The sequence below is a fragment of the Pinus tabuliformis genome, chromosome 1_1 (assembly GCF_031772625.1).
Source record: "Pinus tabuliformis cultivar Carrire ecotype Pingquan chromosome 1_1, CPIR1, whole genome shotgun sequence".
NCBI classification, from domain to species: domain Eukaryota; kingdom Viridiplantae; phylum Streptophyta; class Pinopsida; order Pinales; family Pinaceae; genus Pinus; species Pinus tabuliformis.
The window spans coordinates 243,557,829-243,572,845 of record NC_142297.1 but is presented as its reverse complement, the minus strand read 5'-3'; the positions used below and the strand labels follow the sequence as shown (position 1 = coordinate 243,572,845).

Genomic DNA, 15,017 nt, shown 5'->3' with positions numbered 1-15,017 from the left:
CATTCATATACCCGATGTGTGGGCTTCCTTCATCATAGCTACCGTTGTACCATGGCACGTGGCTTGGATCCTTCCCTCTTGCCCCCACTCCGTTCCATTATTTCACATGACACTTGCAATTTGATGGATGTACCATGGACCTGTCACCCCCTTAGAGTTTGAAACCACCTAATAGGATCCTTCATTAACCTCTCTTGTCGAGCAAGGTAACATTTGTACATGTTTAAAGCCCATTTGGAAGGGGATGCCACTATGAAGTGTCCACTTTTTCCCTTGATCAACACGCTTATTTACTTAATTGCACTAGTGATTAATTGTACTGAAGGGTAAGGAAACGTGTTGGACCTTATAAAGGATTGCAGGTGGGTCTTCATCTTGGACTTGGTATCCCTATACGGGGTCCAAGCCCTCCAGAGGGTCATAATGGCACTTGTAGGGTGAGCGTTGAGAGCCATGGGCCTCCGTCATTGCAGAGCATTGATTGCCACACCATGGGCTTCTTCAGCACCACACACATTGCTTGTTCGTGCCCCAACCATACAAAGATGATGATGCACTTGGACCACATTGCCCAACCGACCACACATTTGCATTCGAACTTGGTCGCTGATCCATGGCCCAGATGAAGTTTTGTTTCCTCTAGGGAGACAAGGGAGGGCATGTGTCATCTTCTAGCCCTCACTGATGGAGCATCAACTTGTTATTGAGCCACTTGGAGACCCATGAGACCATTGCTTGTGCCCCATAACCACTTGGGAGCACCACATGATGTTTTTCTTGGAAATCAAGGGGCCACCCCCTTGATCATCATTTATGGAGCCCTCCTCTTCATCATGGCACTTTGAGGACTCATTCAGGCCTTCCAACGACCCTCTTACCATTATTTTATCATTTCGGCTAGCTTTGGATGGCTTATCTTTCACTTCATGAGCTATTTGGTGGGCTTGTCACCAAAGACATGTTATTTTGTACATTAAAATATTGTTAGGGGCTAAATTAGGCTAAATCAAACTTGAGGAGCCTCATATAAATAAGAGAGGCCTCATTTTGTATTGGATGATCATCACATTCTTGGATTAGCTCTTCTTGAGTAATTCACATTTCTTCTTGGATGACTATTGGAGATACTTTTCTTGCATTCGATATCTTTGGAGGCTAGTTCGATTTTCTTCTTGGAGCCATTGTCTTGATCTTGGATTGGATATATCTCTTGTTGTAAGTGAATTGTGTAAAATAATTTTTCATGAATAATGTCTAATGTGTGGAAATTATGCAACTAGCTCTTTCTTTTATGCCCTAATTGCTGAATATCATTGTTAAAGATTGTTAGATTGCAAATTTGTGCATGTTACTCATTGATAACAAGTAGAAGAATGTTCCTAGTGGATTGAAGTTTCTTTTCTTCCATGAAAGTTCATTGATCTTTGATGGGTAATTGTTGAGAGATAGGTTTTAGGGCATCATTTTTCAACCTCCTTGAGGAACGAATTAGTCTAAATTTCGAATCATAAAGACTCCATTGCCCAAGGGGAAGGCACTAGTCTAAGAAATTTTGGTGATCACCCTTCCTTTATTATCTTTTCTTCTTCCCAAAAATTTCGGGGATGACCTTGCTAGGGAATCATGCGAATTTCTTTAGAGGGATGATTTTGCCATTTTGCTTGGATAACCTTCTGCGCTGGTGTCTCTCCTAGAGATCTTCAAGGTTTCACGAGATTTCAACGGTTCATTTGTGAGAAAAACCAAGCCCTAGCTCAGACATTGAAGGCTAATCTTGACATCATAGTGAAAGACTTTCTTGAGGGTTATCTCCCATCAAAGCTTGATCATTCTTAACCCTTTCCTTGTCCTAGCTTGACCTAGAGTTCTCCTTGGAGGCCTCCCTTTCATGATAAATCCTAAAACCCTAGGTCTCGTGTGGACCCAACCTAGGTCTCTTGATTTTAGCAACACATTTCTTGGAAGCAATTGCTTATTTTAAAGAGCTTATTGAGAGGTCCTATATCATTTGATCTTGACTCTAGGTATACCTAACCTTATTGTAACATCATAAATCCCTAGATCTTGATTCCTACTCCTTTAGGTCTTTCTTAGAGAGCCATTAAGCTTCATTGGAGCAAGTGAGCCTCATATTGAGCCTCTCCTTTAAATGGGCTTCTGAAATCACTACAGACCTCATCATTAATGCCACAATCCTAGGTGATTTCCTCCATATTGGGACTCCTCCCATCGGTGAAAATCCGAGAAGAGAAGGGGACATAGGCTGTGGTGACAATGGGCCTTTGTCCCAAATTGTTGTTGTGCCCTCTAACTTTAGCCTATTTACTAGGCCTGCTAGTTTGTGCAACAACATTACCACCAAAAGTGGGTGACCCCATAGGAGAAATTTTTTCTCCCAACATCTCTTCTAGCCTGCTAGGCAACAAACCCTACAGCCACCACTAGCCAAAGACGATATACCATTCATCTTTGTCCCCTGCATTAGTCACATGACTTCTCACCCACCTCACAGGAGCACGCGAACAAAGGTGGGCTTTCGATCAAAAGGTACTTTATTAATTTTGCAATCAAGGGCATTATGCTTGTTTGTACTTTGGGCTTTTGGCATGGATTATGGGGTGACCTAGAAGGAGGAGGGGTTTTGATCGTGATTGTGTTCCTTCACCTTAAATGGGGGTTTAATCTTCAATCCTAGTGCAGTTGGATCTCCCCTAATGGACCAATGGGTATAGGAGGGACACTACTTGGGAAGCCTTGATTGGGATATCTTGTTCCATCTATCCTGATTCCATACTTACCACTTTTCATCTTACATTTCAAGCCCTATATTCCACCTCCATTCTTCAGGTTCAAATGGCCATTGGTTCTCTAGGATTTGGCACCATACATCCTCATATCTAAGTAGGGCTCGAAACTTGGCCTTAGGAGGTTAATGCAGCTGAAAGAAAGGAAAAATCTTATATTGGCCACAAGCAAAATAAAATAAAGAATGTTAAAATGCAAAAGATGGCTGGGGCATACACATTAGCACATGGGCAAAAGCCTACCATGAGCTCTACCTCATCCATTATGGCTATCACCCAATTCCTGAGCACCATATCGCTCCTATACATCATGAAAGGAACCCTTGCATATCCCAACTCTGATGGGAAATGAATTGCTTCATCATTAAGGGGTAATACAATTGTTATACATCATACAAAGCAAGCTCTAACCCTTTCAGCTACGAACAATATTACAAAGAAAAATCAAGAAAAAGTAAAAAGAGCACAAGAGGGGTGGAAAAACAAAGGTTGAGTGGGTAACTCATGCATCCATGATTGCTCCCTCCTCACATCTATACACTCGGGATGTGGATCCCCATCATGTTAGTCCCTTTGACCGTGGCACTTGGCCATGAAGTTTTCTCCCCTTAATTACCATAATTTTTCACATGATACCTATTGATTGAAAGTTGGATCAAGGAAATGTCACTTCCCTTTGGGGGCTAGAAACACCTAATACTTTAGCCACTCCTACCTAGGCAGGTAACACCATTGCGAGTTCAAATCCCTAATTTTGGAAGGGATGTCTTATTTGAAGTGTCAAATAGCCCTTTACTTTCAAGTTTGGTCATTTAGATGTAAAAATGATTATTGTACCTGATGGTTTGTTGCTTTCACTAGACTTTGTGATGTGATTGTTAGGTGGTTCCATAGTTGGACCTGGCCACCTTAACTGGGTCTAGGATTCTAGAGAAGCATATTGTCACCCATAGGTGAAGATTTGAAAGCCATGGGACTCCAAGCAACAATAGATCATCATACACACCCTTGGGCACGTTCAACACCCACAACATTTCATCACTTTGCCCTACATTTGATGACTTTTTAGGATGATGCACCTAGACCCAACATGCCCCTAGCCAGCCTTAGCACTTTGTGGGGGATCATAGTTGATCCATGGCGCAGATGAGTATGGTCTCACCCCTTAAGACTTGGGAGGGCTCGCACCACCTTGTAAGCCCTCAATGTTGGAGCAAAGACAAGCACTATGGCCATATGGAGGCACATGAGACCACCTTTGTTGCCCCAAGATAAAATTTGGGGTCCATAGAGGAAGATTGATAGAGATCTAAAGGCGAACCCTCAGAGGAGGATTTTAGAGGGCTTCTACACCACTCTTGGCACCCTAAGCCCTCAACACATGCCCTAGAAATCCTCATGCATGGATGAATTTAGCATATATGGCCCTACAACTCACACTTGTGGGAAAATTCTTGTGTTTTTGTTTAAGCTAGTAGGTTTGCTTGTGACCTAACTCATCGTTGTGACATAATTTATTGTTTTAGGGGATTTTAGGCTAAAAAGGACATTAGTACTCATATAAAAAGAGGAGATGAATCATTTGTTTCTCATCATCACACACTTGGAATTTCAGCCTCTTGGAAGAGCAGGGGGTTTTGGCTATGGTGACAGTGGGCCACTACCCCATTGTTGTCTCTTGGCCTACTAATAGCCTTGTTAGGTACCCCTCTCCAAGGCCTGCTAGATTTTGCGGCAACAATGTGGTTATGCAAAATTTTTCTTTCAAGAATCCATCAAATGAACTTGGTGCATGCATTCTTTGACCTTGAATCTCCCATATAAATAAATCGCTAGGGTTATTAAGAGAAGCATTTTGATCTTCCACCCTCTTCATCCAAGAACCTCTATCATTGATCTTGCCTAATTAACTCCATTGCCTAATTGAGTAAAGGTGATCATTTTAAATTCTTACCTCTTTTTCCTAATTTATTCTTAAGTAGGGTTAGGGTTTGGTTTTAATTTGCATTTTATGGTAATTTTCATTTGTTATGTCATTTCTCTATTGATAGAAATTGCATTTAATAATCAAAAGGGAAAAATCTAGCTTTAATTGCATTCTTCAACTCAAAAGTAGTGCTGGTGTATGGATATTTATTGGTGGTGTATGGATACTCGTATTTGACACACTTGAGAAAGGCCATTGGGGGTGAGAATGGTGTCTGATCTTGTTGTTGCCATAAGACCTAGGTTGCCTAGTGAGGCATTGCACTAAACCTTCTAGATTTTGCAATAACAAGAACAATTATGACAAAGACATTGTTCCATTCACTGATCATTTACCTCTCTAACCACTCCTTGGGGGGATGAAGAGGAGGCATGAACTTGGATCAACAAAGGAGCCAATCCTGTTGATTTTGTCATAGAATGCAATGCAAATAGCATTGTTGAAGACTCCTTTAGCCTCATATTAATGAACTAAATGGATAGAAATAACGAATTAAAAAGGCAAAAACAGGTAGCCTATTAGTTTACAAGATCCTCGTGTTTGCAAAATGTTGACAGCGTAGTCTAAATGTTCTGAGATTTTGTTCTTTTTTGGGAATGTTTTTCGATGAGTTTTACCCAAAATCCAGCCAACAATTGTTGCAATTGCAGATTTGAGTTGTTAAATCTGTACTGAGTGAGTGCCCCAGGGATTTTTCAGGGCCCTGAATCCGTATGTGCTCAAAAATGCATTTCACATAATGAAAAATAGCAATGTCACCAAGAATTGTATTGCCGGATTCTGGCAAAAAAGACAAACATGTAGAATTGTTAGACTTTGCCAATGTTGACTACTAGAAGTGGAAATGAAAAATTAGATTCTAAATTTTCTGTTGGTGATTTCTTTTTCTTTTAACTAATAAAAAAATCTAAATGGTTCCAATTGTTCTATAATTATGGAATAATAATCTCAATATTAGCTTCAAAGTTCAAATTTTCCCTTCTAATCCTCAAATTGTCCATGAAACTCCTTTATAAAGTAATAAACAGTGATGACCTATTCAATGTACAGCTGGATTTTGACATCCAGTTGCTCTTATTTGATGTCAATTAAGAGGATATTACCAGATTTATAAAAGGCTATTTCAAGATTCATTCCATCTGATCAGTGTTGCTTGTGGAATGCTTCATTAATTGTAAAAGGAGGTCAATTCTTCTATAAAAAAATTGTTGCAAGCGATGTCCAGAAGTCTTGTGCACTCTGGTTCAAGAATATGATATCTTTGTCTATTCAAGGAATGTGTTATTCGGATCCTACTTCGAGGTTGAAGCAACTTGAGCAGTACAGGCCTATTATATAATTCTAGATATGTTAACATGTTTATTAATTACCAATCACATTTTAATACTTGAAACATTAATAATGGTAATTATTGTATTGTTACCAATATTTATTACTAATTATATTTTAACACAATAACGGAAGTATCAGAGAGGCACACGCCAAAGTTTGCAGTCGGACTTCCAAGAGTAAGGGGCATGTCAACATTGTTTTTTTGGTTTGCATGGGCTGAGATCTGAATACACTTTTGGGTCTCTCGTAGCGAACCTTGGTTACTCGAGAGGTTTGGACACCTTCATAAATAGGGATTTTATGGAAAACAACTCTAACATTACATCCATTTTTGGTTGATAATTCTACTTTTCTCATACAATGATTTTGACATTCTTTCGTATATATTTTTGTACTATGGTCCCTGGGTTGCTCAAGATTGGTTGTCGAACTCATGCAAGGATATTGCCAACCAAGGAGCAACATCATATTCCAGAAGGAACTTAAAGTTGACAAAAGAACCAAGCTTATAGCACGTAATTTTACAAAATTTGGGATGCACTTACTATATATGAAGTGGTTCTTTGACATTATAGCTAGATTTTGATATATTTATATGATTAATATGAGTTTGCTCTTCCCAAAATATATTATATTCTTGATCCAATACATGTCCTTCGGTAATGGAAAAGTAAGAAATTTTGCTTTATGATTTCTTTTAGGACTTAAACGACGATATGGTGTGCTATAACATTCAATACCATAACCATTATTATGTTTCCTTCGGTGCATTCTAACTAACAGACGTTTTTGTCTTTTGGGCCGGAATCTGGAGATGCAGTTTTTTGCAAGAATGAATTTTCTGTTTAGATGCATTTTTGAATGCACAAATTGATTCAGTGTCCTGAAATACCATGAAGCACTAGGATTGGGCAGGTTATAGATTCAAACTCACAATTCCAAGAAATCCCTGCCAGATTTCCAGTAAAATCTACCAGAAAATATCCCCCGAAAAGATCAAGAACGTCGATTACTTAGACTACCTTGTTTCCTTTTTTCAAAATTTGGCTTTTCCTCGGGCATGTTGCACTCGTACGTCACACATGCTGAATTCTGAGTTTATTTCTTTAGATTTGCAATTTTTTTGATATAAAGTTATTTGACTCTTAGTTTTTGACATTCACGCGTGCAGATTTGGAAAGGAAGGGAGCGAGATCCACTTGCATCCAGTGTTACGGCATGTTTTAGTTATCTTCAGGACCATTGTCGTGTGTTAAATTTGGTTTATCGAAGATGAGGCGTAGGCTGCCATTTTCTAGTCGATGTTGTGAAGCCATAAGTCTTTCATGTCTTGCTTGCCATGGTGTAAATAGTCGATCAGAGTCATTCAGGAGCTACTCAGTTTCAGATTCGGATGGTGAAGGACGATGTGGAGCAACAATGAACTGCTGGAGGAGGACTCCCATGACAGCTCCTACAGATATTGCAAACAGTGCAGCCAGTTCGCAGGCATCTCCACGCCCTGTTGTGACCAGTCAAGACCCTCCTGGTACACCTCGTTTGGTTCGCTGCCGTGCAGTTAGAAGAGATATATTCGAGGACTGGCACTTTGATGATATGACTGAGGATGTTCAACGACCTGAGGAATAAAATAAAAGTATTATTGCAACTGGGACAGGTGTTGTTTTAGCTTGTGATTGAGATAAACTATCTGTTTGCTATGGGCTGGTGTATTATGTTCAGAGAGATCCATTGCCTGCTCCAAACCAACTTTTCCATTATTAGCATGATGTGGTGTTCTTGAGTGGGGGCGAATTTTGGTTTAATGGTATCTATGAAGGACTCCATTTCAATTGCTAAATGGCCAGTTCTTAAAGGATGGTATTTTTAACAAAATCTATCTATTTGTTTTTGTATGGTGGCATATATAATCTTCATAGGAAATCGGGTGCTTTGAATATGATATTTGTATGCATTCTGTTTGTGACGCTGAAACAGTCACTCGATGTTCTTATCTGCTCGTTATTTTGGTCCATTTGTATAAATAATACGATGGCTTTAACTTATTTTCCCCTTATGGCTTTTGTAGTTTCTTGATTCATAAATATTTGTAGCTCTTCTAGGCAGGATGGCATTCTGTGCAACCATTTTGCTTTCTATGGTTAAAGAAATATTTATTATGCAGTAAACGTGAAGGTAATGTCTTTAACATGGTTTAATGTTTCTCTTGAAATTCTGAAATCGAAGCTATTCAACTGTATTCAGGTTTAATCCTCTCCTCTGGACCGAAGAACCTTTATTTCCTTTGTTTAAAAATTAACTTTGAAAGATGTGTGGCAAGTTGTGTTTTTTCTGCATTATATGGCATTATGATTCCAGGGTCATGTCAGACATGCTTTGGAGAGTATTCGTCATAGATGTTAAACAAACTTTTCTTCTTGAGGAAATTCATTTTCTGGATTAGCCGTTCAGTTATTTCCATTAGCGATTGTGTAGATCTAGCTAGCTTTTGATTTCTTTGAGAATTTAGGTTGCAAGAAAAGCCAAAGAAACTGTTTAACAATTATGTACCTGCTAGATCCAATTATTATTAGAGGATTGATTGGCCAGATGGATAGTTTTAGGTGCTCATGCTGTTGAGGACGATACAGCTGTTAGATTCATTGTTCTGGTTAGATACAGATGAAGTTGGAAGTAGGCTTGTCCATTATAAACAAATACAAGTTGAACAGATGTGATGTTAAATACACCAGGAATATTTACGACATTTTGAAGAAAAGCAATATCTGCTGATTGAAGCTTGATGTTAATTTTCAAAATTATGCTTATATGTTAAATGAATAACAATATCTGCTGATAGAAGCGTGACACTAATTTTGCAATCTCGGTTTGAATAGCTCTTAAATTGATGCTGTTTATTCTGTTGGTTTTTATTGACTGTGATTCGGCAAAGCTTCAACATAATTCTACGTTTCTATGTTATATGAATAGAGCTCTAAAATAGATGTTGTTTGTTTCGTTGGTTTTTATTTTGAATGTGATTTGGCAAAACTTCAATCATCGTTCTGTGTTAGTAAGACACCAAGGTTCCCATTATCATTTGGAATGTCCCAATATGTACACATAAGTCAGCAATGAAAAACACATACAAAGGAAAATGTAAGAGAGAATTACTACCAACTCGACGTTATATTGTATGTACACTCTCTAAAGTTATTTGAGATATGTTGTATATTTTGTAGTTTAGTTTATTTTATATATTTGTAAACTTTGTAGTTAACGTGTGTAGATTTGTACTCTATAATTTATCAGATATATTTGAAGAAGAATAACTACATGTAGATAATTTATTAATGGTTTATTAGATATAATTAGGTAAAAATATGATAGATGAACCTGGTTGAAGAGTTTGGTAGAATAATAGGAGGTATTTATCATTAACTTTTAAAGAAAGAGTTATGAATATAAAATTTACAACCTTTTATTCGACCATACAAATCATATCATGTTGTAAATTTTGTAGTTTAGTTTATTATATATATTTGTAAAATTTGTAGTTAATTAGATACGTTTGTGTAAATCTGTATTTTCTACAATTTATCATATATATTTGAATAAAAATACATATAAAAAGAAGATGAAAGAGAAGGATAACAATATCTAGATATAAGCTATATTTTTATTAGTTCATTAGACATATTTAGGTAACAATATTAGTAGATGAATTTAGTTGAAGAGTTTGGTGAGATAAGAGGAGGTATTTACAATTGTCTTTTAAAGTGGGAATCATAAATATAAAATATGGAATTTTGTATTGGACAATACAAATCATATTATTTCTTTTCACAATTTTTTATTTTATTTTTGTTCCTCACAGTGGAGGGTGTACCATTTATAACGAGAAACTTAAACTAAATAGTGGCTTTGCTTTTGTATAGTTGAGATATTGGGATGGATTTGTGTGTGCTAAGCTTGAAGTGCTTGAACAAATGGTAAAGTGTTGCATCAGATGGTAAAGGTTTCTCTCTAATTTAATAACAAAAGCAATAATATCTTGTTATGGAAAGATTGTTCTATCAAATTGGTAAAGGCTCAAGTTAAAGACCAGTAGAGGTTTTCTTTGCTTTAACATCAAAACCAATTGAATTTCATTGAAAAGTAGAAAACAAAAGTGCTAATCACTGATGCAAAAGATAACCCTTTTGTTGTTGAACATACCTGAATGATAGAAATTCCACAAGTTGTGTTTACTTTGTGGGAGGATGGGGTGGAGATGACTTTTGGTTAAGTCTTCAACAATGTAGGTTTTACATGGAGGGGGGCTGAAATAGTCTAACAAATTTCACATTTAGGTAACTTAACAAAGAAATAATGAAATATCACCCTATGATTGTAGGCACTGTTACTCACCATAAAGTCGGTAACCCATGGAAGAAAAAAATTCATCTCCTTGGACAAGAAGCCAATGGGTGGCCCTGTATGATCACGCATAACATGATGTTATGATTCTATGCTTTTTGTTATGGTTAGATTTCTCTCTCCCATTTGACATTCTTTCTTGAAGGAAGGCGTGTCATCCATTGGCTAGTACTTTAGTCATTATTTCCATAATGTGCTTTCATGGGCATACTAATATGGATCAAGATGCAAACTAGATAAATGATCAATCTCAATTGTATTCTTGTCCCCTCACTTCATTTGGTAGGTTAGCCTTTTACTCTAGTCTTGTGGGACCTCCTCTGAGGCCTTAGGGTTATAGGAAGGACACTACTAGGGCACTACTAGGGAAGCACCAATTGAAGCAGTGTGTCCAAGGTAATCCATACTTACCACTTTCCATCATTTCCCTTATTCACCCCTATTCTTTGGGCTGGTAATAATTGGTCATTGGATTTGACACCCTTCATCCTCATCCTTACGTTTGGGCCCAAAAAACATAGCTCCGGAGGTTGATTCAATTAAAAGAAAGATAAAAGCATAAGAAAATCTAAAACAAAAGAAAAATGCAAAATGCAAAAAATGGTTGGGACATTTATTTAGTGCGTCAGCAAAAGCTAGCATGAGCTCCATTCCCCTCACTAGCCATCAATCGGTTCCTCAAGCATTTGATGCTTTTATCTAAAGAAAGGAACTTTTGTATGTCCCAACCCTTATGAGTGAGAAATTAACTCATCCTAAAGAGGTAATTAAAAATTTCAAAAGCAAGCTTGGGATATTGATATATGCACCTAAATAAAGATAAATCATAAAGAGGTAATAGGCACACCAGAGGGTTGAAAAAAAGTAGGCCGAGTAAAGGAGTAACTTGTGCTTATACGATTTCTCCCTTTGTACATATATACACTTAGGATTTTGGACCTCCATTAGTTGGTCACATGTCTATGGTACCTTGCCCTAAAGTCTTAACCACTCCATAGCCATCATTTTCACGCACACCTATAGATTGATGGACTAACCTAGGACATGTCACTTCCCCTTGGGGGTTGGAAACACCTAATAAGATTATTAACCTAACCTATCTCGGATATAAGGGGGTAACTTGTTTATGTGACTTGATCTAGTTAGACATTTGAAGTTGAGCTTTGTGTGAAGTATTTTTGTGCCCCTAACATTAGGTATGGTCCACTATTATGCATATTTGGTTATTTTCCCTAATGATTGCTGATTTCACTAGATTTTGAGTGAGGAATTGTTAGGCGGTGCTATCACAACAACATAGGCCTCTTGAGAGATGATTCTCATCCCATTCAATAACATTATAGAGGTTATTTTACCTAGTACAAAGAGCTTTTTGACCTTGGTGATATAGTGTTTCCCCTCCAGAGCAAAGCGTTGGGCCATGAGATGGTTCCACATGGTACTTGACTCACTTGAGTACCCCCATATGCTAAAACATTAAGCCAACAAGGCTTGGTGTTTGATTTATTTATAATGTTAGATAGACGTAGGATGCCCCCATGATGGCCTTGACATTGTTTGATGGGAATTACTTGTTCCATAGATTGGATGATGATGGTTATCATTGATATGACAATGGAGGGCTTGCACATCATTGAGAGACCCCAATGCCTGAGCATGAAGCTACCACATCACCCCTTTTTCGCTTAGAAGGGTGACATAGGGACCTTGATAATTACGTCATGGTTTTATAGGTATACCTGTGTACTTTGATCTATCTCTAGGAGTATGGAGCACTCATTACCCATTTGTCACCTGTGACATATTGATCACTTCTAGAGAATGATGTCATGATGGAGGAGACTATTTCCCACGCGTATGGGTTGTTTTGGCATTATTTGTTCTATGTTTGAGCTATTATGAGGTTGGTTTGTAAACTTTCACCCGTTGAACACTCGAGCAATCTTGCATTAGAACTTTACTTGTAAATTTGTAAAAATAAGGTTGGTTTTAAGCCTCATACAAATAGAGGCTCCCTTATTTCTTTTTTCATCATCACACATTGATCACTCCTCTAGAAAAGTGTGTGAATTAGTCATTTTTCGCTACTTGGGTTGCAATGTGACTTTTTTATGGTGCAAATTCTCTTAGAGATGGAACTTTGTGTGGAGATGTTTGCCTAGGATTGAATGAATTGGCTTTTTGGATAATATTATAAGTTTCATGATTTATCTTCTATATTTCTCATATTGTATTTGTGTAGTAGCGTTTCTATTTTGTGACATGATTGAATACTAATTTTATGTTGAAATATTCCTACATTATAACATGAAAAATGTTATTTTTGAAACCTATAAGGAAACTATGAGTGTGTATTTCTTCTACTTAAATTCTCCCCTCACAATGAAAATAGTTAGAGTTTTAAAAGTGAATTCCCTAATCATCATGTTTACTCCATCAAAATCAGTATCATTGATTTTAGCTTTGAAGACTACATTAACACCATTTATGATAAGGCACTAAACATGAGTTGTGTTGACCATCTATTAAATTAATTAAATTTCTTCTTCTTTATATTTTCCTAAATACCTAGGGTTAGCCATTAGGGTTTTTATGTTGAAAATTGTTAAAAATAAAATGTAAGTTTGATGTTTATGGTTCATAAAGTAGGAATTGCATCAATAAATAATATAAAAGCAAAATCTAGCATTGTTGCATGATAAAACTCACCACTTTGCTGATGTCATTCTTAATTTGTTGCTTATGCATGTTTTCAACCATATATTTCCATTGGTAAACCCTAATCCTTGGTGTTTATGACCTATGGATGGAGCATTATTAATTTGGATCTCCTATATTTGTCTCTTCAGTCCCACCTAGTCCCGCCCTGAAACATCCCTTTCCTCTAGGCAGCGAGTAAGTCGCTGACAAAATCAAATAAAATAAATTATAAATCAAATAAAAAAAAATATTGTGAGATTAGGCGGGTCAACAGACGGGCCCATAGATGGCTCTCTTGTTTCATTTTATTAGTCAATGTCGATAACTTTTCTGATCTACTATTGGCCTTGCTCCCTTTGTTGATTATCCATTGAAAGACAATTTCCCTTAGCTATTGTACGACATTATATACCCTATCATTGAAAACAAGAAAAATCCTAACTTATAACAACCATCAAATTGGTCTAGGAATTAAATACTTGAACTTTGGCATAGAATATCTAGGCCTTCTAGGCTTTGTCGATACTTTATCCCATTTTATAGACCTCATATCAATCACCTTGAGCCATCGTAATTAAATATCCTTTAGGTGAGTATAGAAGCCTCTCTCATGGTAAAATACCACTAAAGAACAAGATAACTCTTTTTATTGGTGTCTGTGTTGATTTGGGGTAGCATCAGATGTGCTCTAGCCACGAAATTTGGTGGAGAGGTTTGGGCACATGAGATCTCCAATACCCAGAAAGGGTTTGGGCAGATTCTAAACAGATCAAGAGATATTAAAATAATTAATATTTTTAATGGAGTCCCTAAGTCTAAACTTAGGGAAAATAAAATATTAATGTGTATTAATATGAATCTGTGTTAGAATGGTCCAAAAGACATGGATCAAGCCAGATATAATCTTAGCCATTGATTAGGGACTTAATCTCGACCGTTGAGATGTCAACAGGAAAAGTATAAGAGGAGGCTTGAGGGTCACTTGGAGAATACACCAGAGTGATCAGTCATTCTATTCTCTAGAGCGGGGTTTGCTAAGAGAGATAGAATTAGTGATCGGGAGAGTAGCTGCGGGGCATTGAGTACAAAGAGATAGAGAGATAGGGATAGTGTCAGGTTAACAACAAAGCAGCCAGAGAGAGAGACGCAGGAGCATCCAGTGCTCACGCAGGGCCACGCAGAGGCAACCAAGTGTTGCGCAGAGCACTAGAAGGGTCGGCGTAGCTAACGCAGAGGCTCAGAGAGCTGACACAGGGCCTCCTAGGTTGGACGCAGGCCAAGATAGGCTGACGTAGTGCCAGCGTTGGGCTAGGAGAGGCTGATGCAGTCTAGACTGGGCAGACGCTGGGGTTTCTGGGGCAGATTGGTGCTGAGTAGCTGCCGGAAGGATTATCCAAGGTTTCAGCTAGTAGATTTGTCAGAAACCAAGAGTTATTACTGCTAAGAAATTCTCTGTTGGGTAGGCTAGTTTCGGCACCCAGATTGTACTCTGATATTGCTTAATAAGAAAACCCTCAGATAACTTCACCAGTTTTCCCACATTAGGTTTTTCCGGGGACATTAGTCCAAAAATAATGGTGTCATGTGGTGTGTTTGTTCTTGTTTCTTTTAGTTGTTGATCTATAATATGTTGAGCATGCATTAGTATTTATTTTCAGTATTTACATTGTAAATAACTTGTTAAGGAAGATAACAAGGAGGTAGGAATAAATCAGATAAAGTGCATGGAGGGTTTCTAACTAAGTAAAATTAGAAACTTCAACAGTCTGAAGGTCTAGTTCTACCTAATGGAGATT

The 15,017-nt window shown here is 37.6% G+C and overlaps 1 long non-coding RNA gene across 1 annotated transcript in view; it reads left to right on the top strand.

Annotated features, from left to right (window-relative positions):
• Window positions 1-8,179, top strand: part of LOC149212433 (uncharacterized) — an 80,983-nt gene extending 72,804 nt beyond the window's left edge. Inside the window, exon 2 of the long non-coding RNA XR_016250769.1 lies at window positions 7,295-8,179. This is a non-coding gene — a long non-coding RNA (uncharacterized LOC149212433). The remainder of the gene's footprint in view (window positions 1-7,294) is intronic.
• The last annotated feature ends 6,838 nt before the right edge of the window (window positions 8,180-15,017 follow it).